We start from the raw sequence: 14,673 nt of genomic DNA, 5'->3' as shown, positions 1-14,673 counted from the left end.
CCTCATGCTTTTATGCTTCCTGGTCTCTGATGTCACCCGCCTATTATGTCTCGCCCTTCCATTAGACTGATTATTCACATTATTCAGAGACCTCACGCTTGGAGCGTTCCCCATTGGTTCTCGACAAAGCGTCTCGTTCCTTCGAGGAACCAGGGTTACACTTACGCTCCTCGCCACGCGGAACCTCGACTCAATCAACCCGCTCCATACTCGGGTGAGCCCAACTCATTGTCGATCATTTCTGTCCCAGTGCTCACTGACTTTCACTTTCCAGCCTTCCTGTTTCCCCACGGAGCAATCCAGGGTGGCGTTCATCATCATTCTCCTGGTTGGTCAAGCGAGAGAGTCGGGAACGGCTATGTGGGACTGCAAGCTTGACTGTTGTGTGTCTTTGAGGCATTTACGAGGGGATGTGGCGTTGAGACATCGTGTCACATGCTGCTCCATACGGAACCCCGGTGACGTGTTCATGGGGAATCCCCCCTCTACGGTGCCGAGAACGGAGAGTAATCCGAAAAAGAAGAAGGATGGTTCGTTGGGCCCTGTATTGACTATCGGGGGATGAATGACATCACGGTAAAGAATCATTATCCTTTGCCGTTGATGTCATCGGCCTTCGAGCTCCTTCAGGGGGCAACCATCTTTACGAAGAATGGTTCCCAGAATGATTTTTTCCCAGAATGAGCGCGATAATGTCCAGCACGTCAGGCGAGTGCTCCAGCAGCTGCTGGAGAATCGTTTATTCGTTAAGTTGGAGAAGTGTGAGTTTCACGGACAGTCGGTTCCGTTCCTGGGTTTTATTCTCTTGCCTGAAGGTATCCGAATGGATCTCGCCATGGTAAAGGCAGCTTGCCCATCCCAGATAGTCGTAGAGCAGTCCAGCACTTTCTGGGGTTTGCCAATTTTTACAGGCGGTTCATTCGGAACTTTAGCCAGATTGCCCTTCCTCTGACTGATCTCATCTCCACAAAGAAACAATTCTGTTGGTCCTCGCAGACCCAAGCTGCGTTTGAGAACCTTAAGAGTTGATTTGTTTCGGCCCCCATTTTAACGACCCCTGACCCATCTCATCAGTTTATTGTGGAGGTGGATGCATCGGAGGTGGGGGTTGGGGCAGTTTTGTCTCAAATATCAACTTCGGAAGAGAAAGTACATCCCTGCACTTTCTTTTCTCATCGTTTAACCCCCGCAGAATGGAACTATGACATTGGGAATAGGGAGTTACTAGCTGTCAAGAGGAGAGGAGAGATGCTGGATTCCGGCTCGCGATATTCTGGATCGCGATCTCATTGATGAATTTCATCAGCGTCATGGTGAGTCCTCCGGGGACGCAGGAGGCGTCCCTGAGGTGGGGGGTACTGTCACGGTGCAGGGTGCCATCTCAGCTTCCCCTGCGGTCTGTGTTGTCCTGTCTGTTCGGTAGCTCGTGGTCTGGGCAATCAGCGCGTTTTGTATGATTCTCAGTATCAGTCTCACCTTCTGTTTTTTCCATCAAAGGATCCATAATTCGGAGATCCAGCAGCGCGAGTGGTCCACAGTGTGCTGGCCAGCTCGGAGATCTCTGTGTGCGCCAGAGCATTTCATTATTGTTTATGTTATTTTGTGTTTTGTGGCGAGAATAAAGATTCTCCTTTTCTTTACTCTGCATTTGAGTCCTCCGTCTAGTACACACCCTGACAATTTGTTTCTCTGGATAATGTTATATGAAGCACTATTACTTCAAACAAGTTATACTTGAAGCCTGTCCTCTGAGAAATCCTGAAAACCTTGTTATAAAATGAAGCAACTCCCCCCCTTTGCCTTTTAGATGCGGCTCATGTTTATAACAGTAATCTTGGGGGGTGGACTCATTCAAAATAATGTAATCATCAGGTTTTAGCCAGGTTTCTGTCAAACAGAGCACATCTATATTATGATCAGTTATCATATTATTTACAAAAAGTGTTTTCGTAGAAATGGATCTGATATTCAATAAGCCAAGCTTCATCATTTGTTTATCCATATTGCATTTGTTTTTTATTTGTTGAACCTCAATTAAATTGTTAGCCTTAACTTGGTTTGGACGTTTTTTGTATTTTCTAGTTCAGGGAACAGACACCATCTCTATAGTGTGATATCTAGGTGAAAGAGTCTCTATGTGCTGAGAATTAACTGACCTCTGTGACGGGAGGCAGCTAGCAGACGGTCGGTTTAGCCAGTCTGTCTGCTTCCTAATCTGGGCCCCAGTTTTTAAGATTTGCTCTTTTTCAGGAGGGGCTTATCCCTCTGGAGTCTAAGGGTATTTTTGGTGCCTGGAGAAGTTTTGTCATGCCCTGACATTTGTGCTTTTTTCAGTTTCTTATAAATATCTAAATGGGTACAGTCTAATCTCACTGTAATCAGCACAAATTGGGCTATAATTGCATTTTTTAAGGAGCTTGGACATGTCCCAGAAAGGAGTGAGGCGTTCACCACTTCTAAAAGATCTGCTTCTAAGCAGTTTAGCACACTATTGAAAAAAGATGTGGGAAGTGTGTCAAGATAACAGGTTGATGGTTTTAGGTGGTGCACTATGTCTTCCAGAATTTTGCTCAAATTCAAATTGCTTCAAAAGTAGACATAGTATCTTTTTGATATTTTGGCCTAATCTGTCTGACCTCTGCATTACTTGAGGATGTGCTAATCGCCTTCCTGATATTGATGATATTCTCAGAAAAGAAGGATGCAAACTCATTGCATTTGCTGTCTGAGAGCATTTCACTGGGAATCTGACTTGGGGGGTTTGTCATTCTCTCAACAGTGGCAAAAAGAGTACGAGTGTTATTTACGTTACTGTTTATAAGGTTTGAGAAGAAATTCTGTCTAGCTGTGGCTAGTTTCATATTAAAAGCATGAAGGCTGTCTTTATAGATGCTATAGTGAATTTCAAGTTTTGTCTTCCACCACATCCGCTCTGCTTTTCTGCATTGGTTTTTAATAGTCTGAACTGCTGTTGATCTCCAAACTGATTTCTGTCTGTTTGTTTTCTTACTGACTATTATTGGAGCAATATCATCAATAACATTCTTAACTTTTGAGTTAAAGGAATCAAGGAGAATATCAACAGAGTCTGCAGAAATTCTTGGTGTTAAAGATATAGCCTCCATAAATAGTACAATTGTGTTCTCATTAATGCATCTCCTTCTGACAGAGACCAATCTAGATTCAGTTGTAGCAGACATCAAAATATCAAAGAAAATACAGAAGTGATCAGATAGTGCTATGTCCTGAATAACAATGGATGAAATGTTTAGACCCCTACTGATGATTAAGTCTAGAGTGTGTCCACCTTTGTGTGTGGGTCCATGAACATGTTGAGTCAAGTCAAAAGTGTTTATAAAACTGAAATAAGGAAAGCTACAGGCACACTGGGTTCCCACTTGTTCTGTAGGCATTTGTGAATGTTGCTGTTATTATAGTGGGGACCCGACACATATCACTGAGAGCTGCTATCAGTTTTTTTTGGTTCACCTTCAGCAGATAGAGGGTTTGGGCCCTGGCGTTGTGGCAGTGGTTGAAGAGCTCTCGCAGGAGAAGGGACCACAGGCTTTGGTGGTTGGGGGGCCCACCATTTTTTTGTTGATATCTGCGGGCGTGCAGCAAATGAGTGAGAGAGTTTAGTCCCAGCATACACCAATTCCTCCATTTTCTGTGAAAAGCACAGAAGTGGAGATGCTGGAGAAAGGGATAATGTGTCTGGCAAGATGGGCTGTGTCTCTGGTGTTTCCGGTGGCTGTGATGTGTTGTCCTGGCTTCCCTGGCTGTTTTCCACAAAGTCATCCCTGGTTGCTGAATCTTGTAGATGTATTGATACATCAGAGTCAGTCTGTGAGGAGTTCTGTGGGCAGGGCTCAGCCGGGATAGTGTCTATCAACAGTGCTTGTTTTGGCTGCATGGTGTTATCAGTGCCCTTGTGGGATATGTCAACCACATGATGACTCGGACCCGGTGTGTGTGTGTGCTGAATGGATTGACACACTCTGGTGAAAGATGTTTCTGATAACAGAGTCACCCACTATCAGAGTCCTTGGCTCGGCTGAGCTCTGAGCTGAATGCCACTGTCTGCTCGACCTTGAGCGCCTGTTAGTAGGGGTGTTAGCTGCTGGCTGATCCAATAGATGTTTAATCACATTTGGTGATTCCTCACCCACATTCATTAATGCTTCAAATCTGTTCTCAAGATGTATAGGGGGTGGTTGAACACCAGAATTCATAAGCCTTGTCATAGTCAAATCTGGGGCTGAGGAAGCTACGGCAGCAATATAAGAAACTTGTGACCATCTGATGTCTCGTGTTCCTTTGGGTCTTGCTCCCTGTTTGTGCCATCGATTAGTGTGGCGATCAGTTTCGGCTTGACAACATCCAGTTCAGTTTAAATAATATCTCTGCAGTCAAGTCGATGATATCACTGGAAATGAAGTGTCCCCAACTAAGCAAGCCATAGGCAACAGCGGCAAGGATTCTTATGCTTACATGCTTATATAGCCAGCTCTGCTGCCGAGCCATTGGTTCATTTTAAAAACACTGCACGACCCAATGGTCATGCAGTTACACTATATTGTTGAAAGGCTTCAGTATTCAGAGAAAAAAAAAATCCTGAAGAGTCTAAACAGTCACAGTATTCATTCCTGTCTCTGGTGGCATGGGAGTCTCTCAACGCACCCTTCCTGGACCCACGAGGACACCAGTGTGCATGCACGGAGATGTGGCAAGAGAGCACAGAGCTGCAATAACTACAGTGGCTAGACTAAACACAAGCCAACTAAGTACAGCATGGTATATGGTTAGAAATATTATATATATATATATATATATATATATATATATATATATTTCTATTTTTTTTTTTTTACCAGATAACATAAGTCAGTATTAAAATTGTATTTTAATAAACAAATCTAGTATCTCTGTTAATTACAATTAATTAATTAATTAGAAAGAAAGAAAGAAAGAAAGAAAGAAAGAAAGAATAGTTCATGCAATAATGAACTACTAAAATCTAGTAACTATATATATACAGTACAGACCAAAAGTTTGGAAACATTACTATTTTTAATGTTTTTGAATGAAGTTTCTTCTGCTCATCAAGCCTGCATTTATTTGATCAAAACACAGAAAAAAACAATAGTATTGTGAAATATTATTACAACTTAAAATAATAGTTTTCTATTTGAATATACTTTAAAAAAAATAATTTATTCCTGTGATGCAAAGCTGAATTTTCAGCATAATTACTCCAGCCTTCAGTGTCACATGTAACATCCAGTCTATCACATGATCATTTAGAAATCATTCTAATATTCTGATTTATTATGAGTGTTGAGAACAGTTCTGCTGTCTAATATATTTGATGAATAAAAGGTTAAAAAAACTGCATTTATTCAAAATAATACTTTACTATCACTTTTTATCAATTTAACACATCCTTGCTGAATAAAAGTATTGTTTTTATTTAAAAAAAAGAAAGAAAAAAAAAATACTGACCAGTAGTATATATTGTTATTACATTTTAAAAACATAGCTTATTCTTTTTTTTTTACTTTTTTTACTTTTTATTCATCAAAGTATCCTAAAAAGTATCACATGTTCTGAAAAAATATTAAGCAGCAGAACTGTTTCCAACTTTCATAATGAATCATCATATTAGAATGATTTCTAAAGGATCATGTGATAATGATCCTAAAAATTCAGATTTGCATCATAATAAATAAATAAATGTATAAATAAATAACTTATAAAATGTGTATTCCTAGGGACATACTAAAGCCACACAAAACCTTTGTTTTAGCAACAGACCTAAATTTATGTTTCTGTGCAAGTGACACATGAATAACAACTTAAATTAGGGGCCTTATTATGAAGAAAAAAATCTTTAGAAAATGCACCATTTTATTCCAGAGTACAAAAGAAAGTCATACACATTTTGAGTGGAGATTTTTGATCAACCATGAGGGAAACATAATGTGACAGGGTGAGGGGGAATGGGAGGCGAGGAGAAGGGCCGACAGATTGTCCCTTCTGACAGCGACTGGCCTTGCCGGAGCAGATGGAGAGAGAGAGAGCCACACAGGTGTGACATTGATCCAATGGGATTGGTCCTGCCAGTTTTGATTTGCAAATGGAAGATGAAAATATTTGAACTACTGATGAATGCTCCATGCTGTCTGAAGCTTCTTGGTCACTATCTGAAAAAGTGAATTCTTGGTCTAGTTGAACAGTAATGTACATTTTTGTGTTACTATGGTTGTATTCTCAGATTCAGTCAGTGCACTGTCCATCTGCTGACCTTGCATATAATATACAGTAGCTCAAAAAACACACCACTTTCTTGATCTGGAAAGCTCTAATCTTATTTGCTGACTGTACACAAGCTCTAAGAGTAAGGAAACCCAAGTTAATGCCACTGTGGTGGCTTCGCAAGTGAAAATTTAGTCCCACTTTATGTTGTGTCCCTAATACATGTGTACTTACATAGTAACTAAATGTGTATATAACCACAGTGTAAGTACATACCGCTACATAGTATCTATAGCGGTAATATTTCTGTAACTACACACATGTAACAACCCACAGGATGGTTTTTGCAGTGTTGGGAAAGTTCACTTTCTACATGAACTAGTTCAAAGTTCAATTCACAAATTTTAAAATGAACTAGTTCAGTTCATAGTTCAAACTACAAAATTTTGAACTAAGTTCACACAGTTCCAAAAATGAACTAGTTCATAGTTCTTTTTTCCATATGTTGCTACGAGCTATTATTTTTCAAAATTATTGCAACAGCCCATATAGAATCACAGACAGCAATTATTTTATCAGTTTTAACAATGAAGCTATGCGTCAGATTTCATCTTCATATCCAGTTTTGAATCCTACCAGGGTTTACATTAGCATTGAGGGGACAGCACTTCCCCCTTGTTGCTTTAATGCTTTGTCTCCCATTCTCACCGACCTTGTCATAAACATCATAAAATTCTTTTAAATGATCATACGCCTTCTTGCTACATGCTGCTGTTGCCTTGATGGCTTTTTTTTTTTTTTTTTGATGACGAGTCACGCATGCGGCGGACGGTGGTGCGACACTGGTGGCTGGTGTTGCCAGATTGGGTGTTTTTCCGCTACACATTAAGACCAGTTAACGGTGTGTTTTAGCCGGTTTTTCGCCTGGAAGGCTCTATAGAAATCTGGCACCCTATTGAACGAAGTTAACCTGAGAGAGCGTGCCGTTCACACACACCAGAATGAACGAGTTGACAGTAACGTTCATCAGGCATTAATACAGCACGTTCAGTTCACGTTCGCCCAAAATATGAACAAGTTCATGAACTATCCTTCAATGAACGCATTCAGTCACAACACTGGGTTTTTGTTTGTATAAATGTGTAACAGGACATTGGTAACAACCAGTGATGCGTGGGTCAGTGTATAAACAACCCGCACCCGACCAACGTTTTCAATGAACCCACCCACAACTCAGACCGCAAAAAAAGAAAAAGAAAATACTGTACCCGACCCGCTTCCTGACTGGCATTTTTTTTTTAAGTAGTAAATGCTCATCGTAGCATCACTGGGCCGTAGACATAGGACCTAGGCAAAAAAACAAACAAACAAAAACAAAAAAAACTTTATATATTCTAATTTTGTCAAGATTATTAAAAAAAAAAATGTCAATACCCAGAATGGCCTGCTGGTTCGAAAATATGTGGAATAACGGCTGCCTCCGACAATTTTTTTTTTTTTCTAGTCGACTAGTTGTTCATTTAAGCCATTCGTGGACAAATTGCCCGTTTATATTAATTACTTAAATATGCTACAGCCTAAAGGATAATAAGGGTTATGACCGCACACATAAAGCTTGCCACAAATAACTGGTTAAAGTAATGAATATGAATGTGTATAAATTTGCAGGTAGACATATAATTGTTTAGTAAAAAACTGGTGTTTTCTGCGTCGCTGCAAAGATGAAGTTGACGATGCGGACTCGCATGAACACCAGAGAGAAATGCGTATTTCATATGGATTACATAATCAGAGAGTAGCCTGTTTATTTTGGTTTGAATATTTTCGTATAAAAGTAGACATTTCAAGCTTTCTGTAATATATAGCCTATATTTTTCAAATATGTGAGGCACAAGCTAAGTTTCGGTACCCTCCAGTTCACATCAATGCAAGTGATCGTGCCGGTGCCTCATTACATTGTCTGCTATATATTTGCTTCTTATTATTCAAGTGTAAGCCTATGTATTTCAAAATTGTGTCTAGTACTATATAAATTACAAAGGTATCTTTGTTTCAAATGACCTGACGAACCGCAACCCGAATATCATAAAAAGATATTTTTGGATGACTCGTAACCACGGGTAACCTCATTTTGGATAACTCATTTTGGATTAACCCGCGCATCACTAGTAACAATACTTTTTTTTCACTTCACTAAGTACTCGTGTAACAGGAATTATTTAACTATATTTTGTAACATTATTATTTAGATGCTATTTAGGAATATTATTAGATGTAACAAGAGATTTGCATGTGTATGTCAATATGGTAATGAGAACTTGCTATTGAAAAGGAGCAGACAACAGTCCATAACTGAGTTGAAAGATTTTAATTCTTCAACTGCAATAAAGTGAAGTAGTAACAAAGGAAAAAGATAATAATAATGGAGAATAATAAAGCAATGAATATTTATAATTAGTAAAATGTAACAAGAGTAAACAGATCAACAGACAATCTGGGGAAGAGGAAGGAGCAAGAAAGTGGTGCTTAAATCAAAAAACTAAATATAACAAAAAGCCCCTTTAACTAAAGTTAAAGAACTAAACTCACTATCAACAAAAAAGGTATAGAAAACATCTTCAGCGTACAAGACGCTATGCCTAAACTATACTACCTAAAACAAAACCATACATAATTAGCACCACTCCTAACACTAGTGCGTCTAATACAGCTCAGTAAACTACGTGTGCAAATGTAAGTCGCGACCTGCTTACCTGACTCACAACCTCTCCCGTCAGTCTACACAATGTTGAACGATGAATTGAGATGAAGATTTCATGACAGCAAAAACATATGCGAGCACAAGCAAAGAGAACTGATCTAACTGCAAGATCACAAAAGCAGTGAGCACCAAACAATGATCAGTCGCTCAGACTGGTTTCTCAAAAAGAGAACCATCCTCACAGAGTGTGCAAACTCTTTTCCCAACCCAGAGTCTGTTTTTGCCATTGAAGTTAGAGCCATTGATAAACTACCAGGCGACAGGCGATTGGTGGCGCGATCCCAGACGTCAGCATTCCTACGTCAGCTGATTGACAGGCGGACTCTCTGAACGAGCTTCACACCTGAAACAAACAGATTACACAGACATACACGACAAGCATATGCAGCAACATACGCAAGAAAATTACGAAGCGCAGCGTACGTAACAATATGTTTTAAGAGTAATTTTAACCATTTGATCCAGGGGGTGGAGATGGGTAGGTTTAGGGGTGTAAATGGGATCCAGCGGGTGGAGATGGGTAGGTTTAAGGGTGGAAATGGGATTCAGGGGGTGGAGTAGGTTTAGCGATATGTAAAGTGGGAGGAGTTGGATCTAATGTTGGAGTTGTGCACCACTGTAATACCAGTGTACGTACATGGTAACTCCTCAGGAACTGTCCATAATATAAACTGTAACATGCTTGACACCAACCACAATTTATATGTAAAGCCTAACTTACTGACTGCAGCTGTGTAACATCAAAGTAATTACATTATAAATCCAGGGCTTAATTTGTGCCGTAACAAGCCAGATCTGGAACCGGCACCTCCGAAATCCGATCCATCACCTAATTTTTGTGGATCCAGGGGTGGCGTTTCCATATGGCAGAGTAGAACCCATGATGAAAGATGCTAAATCTAGGGATAGCATTATGTTTATTGTCTCGCAGCAGCAGCATGATGCGTGCCATCAGTGGAGCTGAACAGTTCTGCATTCAAATACATGCAATAGGCTCAAGCTTGCCATAAAGCACCAGTAAAAGTAATTACCATAAATGTATTGGGGGAAACTGTAAGGGTATATTTTAGTTATTTACTAATAAACTAATACTAATAATAGTCAGTGTCGCAAGGATAAATTTATCTTTAAAGGGGGGGGTGGAATGCTATTTCATGCATACTGAGTTTTTTACACTGTTAAAGAGTTGGATTCCCATGCTAAACATGGGCAAAGTTTCAAAAATTAAGTTGTACGTTTGAAGGAGTATTTCTGTTCCAAAAATACTACTTCCGGTTTGTCACAAGTTTCGGAAAGTTTTTTTCGAGTATGGCTCTGTGTGACGTTAGATGGAGCGGAATTTCCTTATATGGGTCCTGAGGGCACGTCTGCTGGAAGAGCGCGCGCTCCCGTATAGCAGAGCAGAGAGAGGCTGTGCACAGACAATCACTGATCAGAGCGAGAGCGTCGCGAAATGTCACAAAAGGAGTGTGTTTTTGGTTGCCAGGGCAAGACAACCCTGCATAGATTACCAAAAGAGAAACAGCATTAAGGGACCAGTGGATGGTGTTTATTTTTACAGAGCATCAACGGAGTTGTGCAAGTGTTTTTGTTTGTTCCCCTGCATTTCGAAGATGCTTGTTTTACAAACAAGGTCCAGTTTGATGCCGGATTTGCACATCGTTTATTTCTTAAGGATAATGGAGTCCCAACGAAAAAGGGTCACAATCGTGTGTTGGAACCGCATGCGGTGAGTAAAACTGCTTCAAATATCTCTGTGTTGTTAACTTAGCTATCTGCGTGTAAGCACATCAAGTAAACAACATGCAATGTTGTCATCAAACTGCACTTTCCGTATGTACAGCTTAAAAAAAAAAAAAAGATGACAAAGTGGAACTTAGTCATTTTCCAAAACCGCTAAGCAAATATATACAGTTTCAGTACGTTACATACCACATAGAGACTGATTGCTGATGCTGCTCTTGTTCAATTTCAGCCTCTGGATCTGATTCTGGATCATAAATATACGCTGAATCTGACTGTTAGCCATGGTTTGTCTTGGTTGGTTTTGTCCTCATGGTGTCACAGCTTCCAGACGCGCTCAACACAAAAGCCTACTGGCGCTTGTGATTCTTTAGCTCCGCCCACACGTCACGCCTCCAGCCACTCGTGTTTTTCCGGGAAAAATCGGTACAGACTATCGTTCTCTTATGAATATAATAAAACTAAAGACTTTTTGGAGTTATGAAGGATGCAGTACTACTCTATAGGTACTCAAGATTAACAGGATATTGAGTGAAAACTAGCATTTCACCCCCGCCCCCCCCCCTTTAAGGATTATGATTATAATTATAATGAAAGCGTTTTGGTTTTAAATTTGTTTTATTTTGTTAAATAGTCATTTAAAGTTTAATATAGATATATTTATCATGTCTGTGAGGCATGTTTTCACAGATTCTTGGTTCATTTTTGTACGGTGTATCCACTGAAAAAAAAAAATGCAAGTGATCATGCTGGTGCCTTCATGTCCTGCAAAGCGTCTCTGCACAAACTGTTGAACATAACACACATTTATCTGGGTTTGACCTTTAAACATTGTTAATGGGGAAGTTGTGGCCTAATGGTTAGAGAGTCGGACTCGCAATAAAAAGGTTGTGAGTTCGAGTCTCGGGCTGGCAGGAATTGTGGGTGGGGGGAGTGCATGTACAGTGCTCTCTCCACCCTCAATACCACGATTTAGGTGCCATTGAGCAAGGCACTGAACCCCCAACTGCTCCCCGGGCGCAGCAGCATAAATGGCTGCCCACTGCTCTGGGTGTGTGAACTTTGGATAGGTTAAATGCAGAGCACGAATTTTGAGTATGGGTCACCATACTTGGCTGAATGTCATGTCACTTTTGTTATATGCTTGAACTGTTTTATATAAATAGATTTTATTTTAGGCAAGTTGTGATGATTTGAGAAGGCTAAATTGATAGACATAAGCTCACAGTCTCTCTCTGGCCACTTGGTCTTTAATTAGAAAAATAAAACATCTCAAGGTTACGAATGTAACCCTGGTTCCTTGAAGGAACGAGACACTGCTTCACTTGACGCAGCTCGAGTTCCTGAAAAGGAACGTATATTTAACTAACAAAAAATGCTCCAAATGTTTTTCAAAATTTTTTGAATTTTTTTTCTAAAATAAAAATAATGAAACAAAATATAATCACTTTGCTATTACATAAAAAAACGGAATTATTTTTATAGCTGAAACATTAGAATAAGCTGTTTTAGGGAGAAGGGGGAAAACAGATGGACTTGGGTGGTAATTCTGATAAGCTGTCGGACATGGTCCAGGGCAAGGCTAGGGACTAGATTTGAGGCCCCGGCTAGGCTCTCTGGCAGAGTATAGCAGTTGCCATACTCTAACCCAGACAAATTTGCCTTGAAAAGCTATCCAAACTTCATATCTCTATTATAATTCATTATTATTATTTTAAATCAGAGGGTTTTACAAATATTTAACCAATGATACGTGTTAAAAAGAGCTTGTCACAAAAACTATGTAACACCATTAGATCCTCAAGCTCTTAGCGAAACTTGTAACTTCACCTGCATCCAGTCAGATTGATGTGCTGTACACAGCCTGAAGGTGACAGATCTCCGCTTATTTGCAATGCAGGGGTAAGCAAATAACTATTTGGATAGTACAGCATTTTCTTTACTCAACACTAGGGGCCCTATAATACATAGATTTGTAAAATAAAATTCCACAACTTTTCAAAACTGTTTTAGGCCTGAAATTTGCTGTTTTTAAATTGCCTGGCATTTCCTGGCTATTACGGGGAAATCGTGGCCTAGTGGTTAGAAAATGCGACTCCTAACCCTAGGGTTGTTGGTTTGAATCTCGGGCTGTCAATACCATGACTTAGGTGCCCTTGAGCAAGGCACTGAACCCCCAGCTGCTCCCTGGGCACCGCAGTATAAATTGCTGCCCGCTGCTCAGGGTGTGTTCACGGTGTGTGTGTGTGTTCACTGCTGTGTGTGTGCACTTTGGATTGGTTAAATGCAGAGCACGAATTCTGATTATGGGTCACCATACTTGGTTGAATGTCACGTCACTTTATTCGTGAAATTACAGACCTTAAAAGCAACTGATGCATGCTCAAACTGCTCCACCAATGTGATTACGTGAATGCTCTGTTACTTCTTCCTTTTGTACTCACTTGCCGTAGCCGTTACCCTGCTTTGTTGGTACTATGTACCAGTGTGCACTTACACTGTGGTTACATACTATGGACACATCTTGTTAATATGTAAGTACACAGGTATTAGGGACACTTAATAAATTGTATATTATTCATAATTTGTATTTATTAGAAGAATCAGAATCAGAATCAAAATGAACTTTATTGCCAGGCATTGTTGGGAATGTTACTTTAAAAAAGTAATTAGTTATAGTTACTCACTACTTGTTCCAAAAAGTAACTGAGTTAGTAACTGATTTACTATATAATAAAAGTAACTCGTTACCAGTGAAAGTAACTATTTGTGTAACTGTTTAAAAAATTTGGAGCAGTTTTCACAAGTCAGTTAAAATGAGTAGTACAGACAGGTGTTCTTACATAACTTTCAATATTTATTGCACGTCAACAGACAGCAAGAGTTTTATCCTGCACTTCCAAGTATTATCTTTGTAATAAGTGTTTTTGGCCACTAGCTTTCTAGATGTGTTTGTCACATATTACATGTACACATTATATGCATGTTCTTGCCTTTGACCACAATGAATTTAAATTAGTGCTTATATCTCCACCTTGAAAATGCCACCTTTTCCTCGGATTGCTCCTGACTCGCCATCTCTGCGGCTGCTGTGAATCTTGCGTGCGTGCGTATGTGCGTGCGTGCTTGTGTGTGTTTGATGCCACTGGCATAAAAACACTGTATGAAGTTATTTTTGATTCAAAACAACTGAACACCTGTGGCAGTGCGCTTTGTAGTTGTAAAGAAAAGCCACACATGTGTATCAGTAAATTTGAAGTCACAGAGAGAAATGTTTTAAGAGTTGCAAACCTGTACACTTTTTTTCTCTCCCACAAACACAACACAACAGTTACACCTTCTCAAATTCTTCATTGCAGGTGCACAAATCCTATTCTACAAATCACACATTCAGAAACTCGTACGCTCACATTTTTGAAACAATTGCTGCAGTGAATGTGGTGCAAAACGCATTTACACACCCGCATTAAGAAATGTGAAGCCGTGGAGAAATGTTGAACATCCGCAAATCAATACGTGAATTCAGGGCCGCGGGAAGTAATTTTGAAGAGGGGGTGCTGTGAATTTTTTTTTTTTTTTTTTGACAAAAAACCTATGAGCCTATAGGTCTATTTAAAATACATTTTAAAAATAAATACCTTGAGATTTACTACTTTATTGTCATATACACTTCAGTGCACAGGGTCTGAAACACACAGCCATCAGTTCTCAGATATGCGCAATGCCTTATTAATCTGAAGCAGAAGCAGAATCAGAAATAATAGTTTAATAATCGAAAGAAAACGAAATAATTACTTTCATTACAATTTCAGATAGCCTATACATACATGCAACTTATTTAGATACAACAAATAATATTACAACAAAATATAATATTAATCAAACTTCACAATAACGCTAAAACAATGCAATCG

Source organism: Carassius gibelio, chromosome A16 (assembly GCF_023724105.1).
Source record: "Carassius gibelio isolate Cgi1373 ecotype wild population from Czech Republic chromosome A16, carGib1.2-hapl.c, whole genome shotgun sequence".
NCBI lineage: Eukaryota > Metazoa > Chordata > Actinopteri > Cypriniformes > Cyprinidae > Carassius > Carassius gibelio.
Note: the sequence above shows the minus strand (reverse complement) of the source record.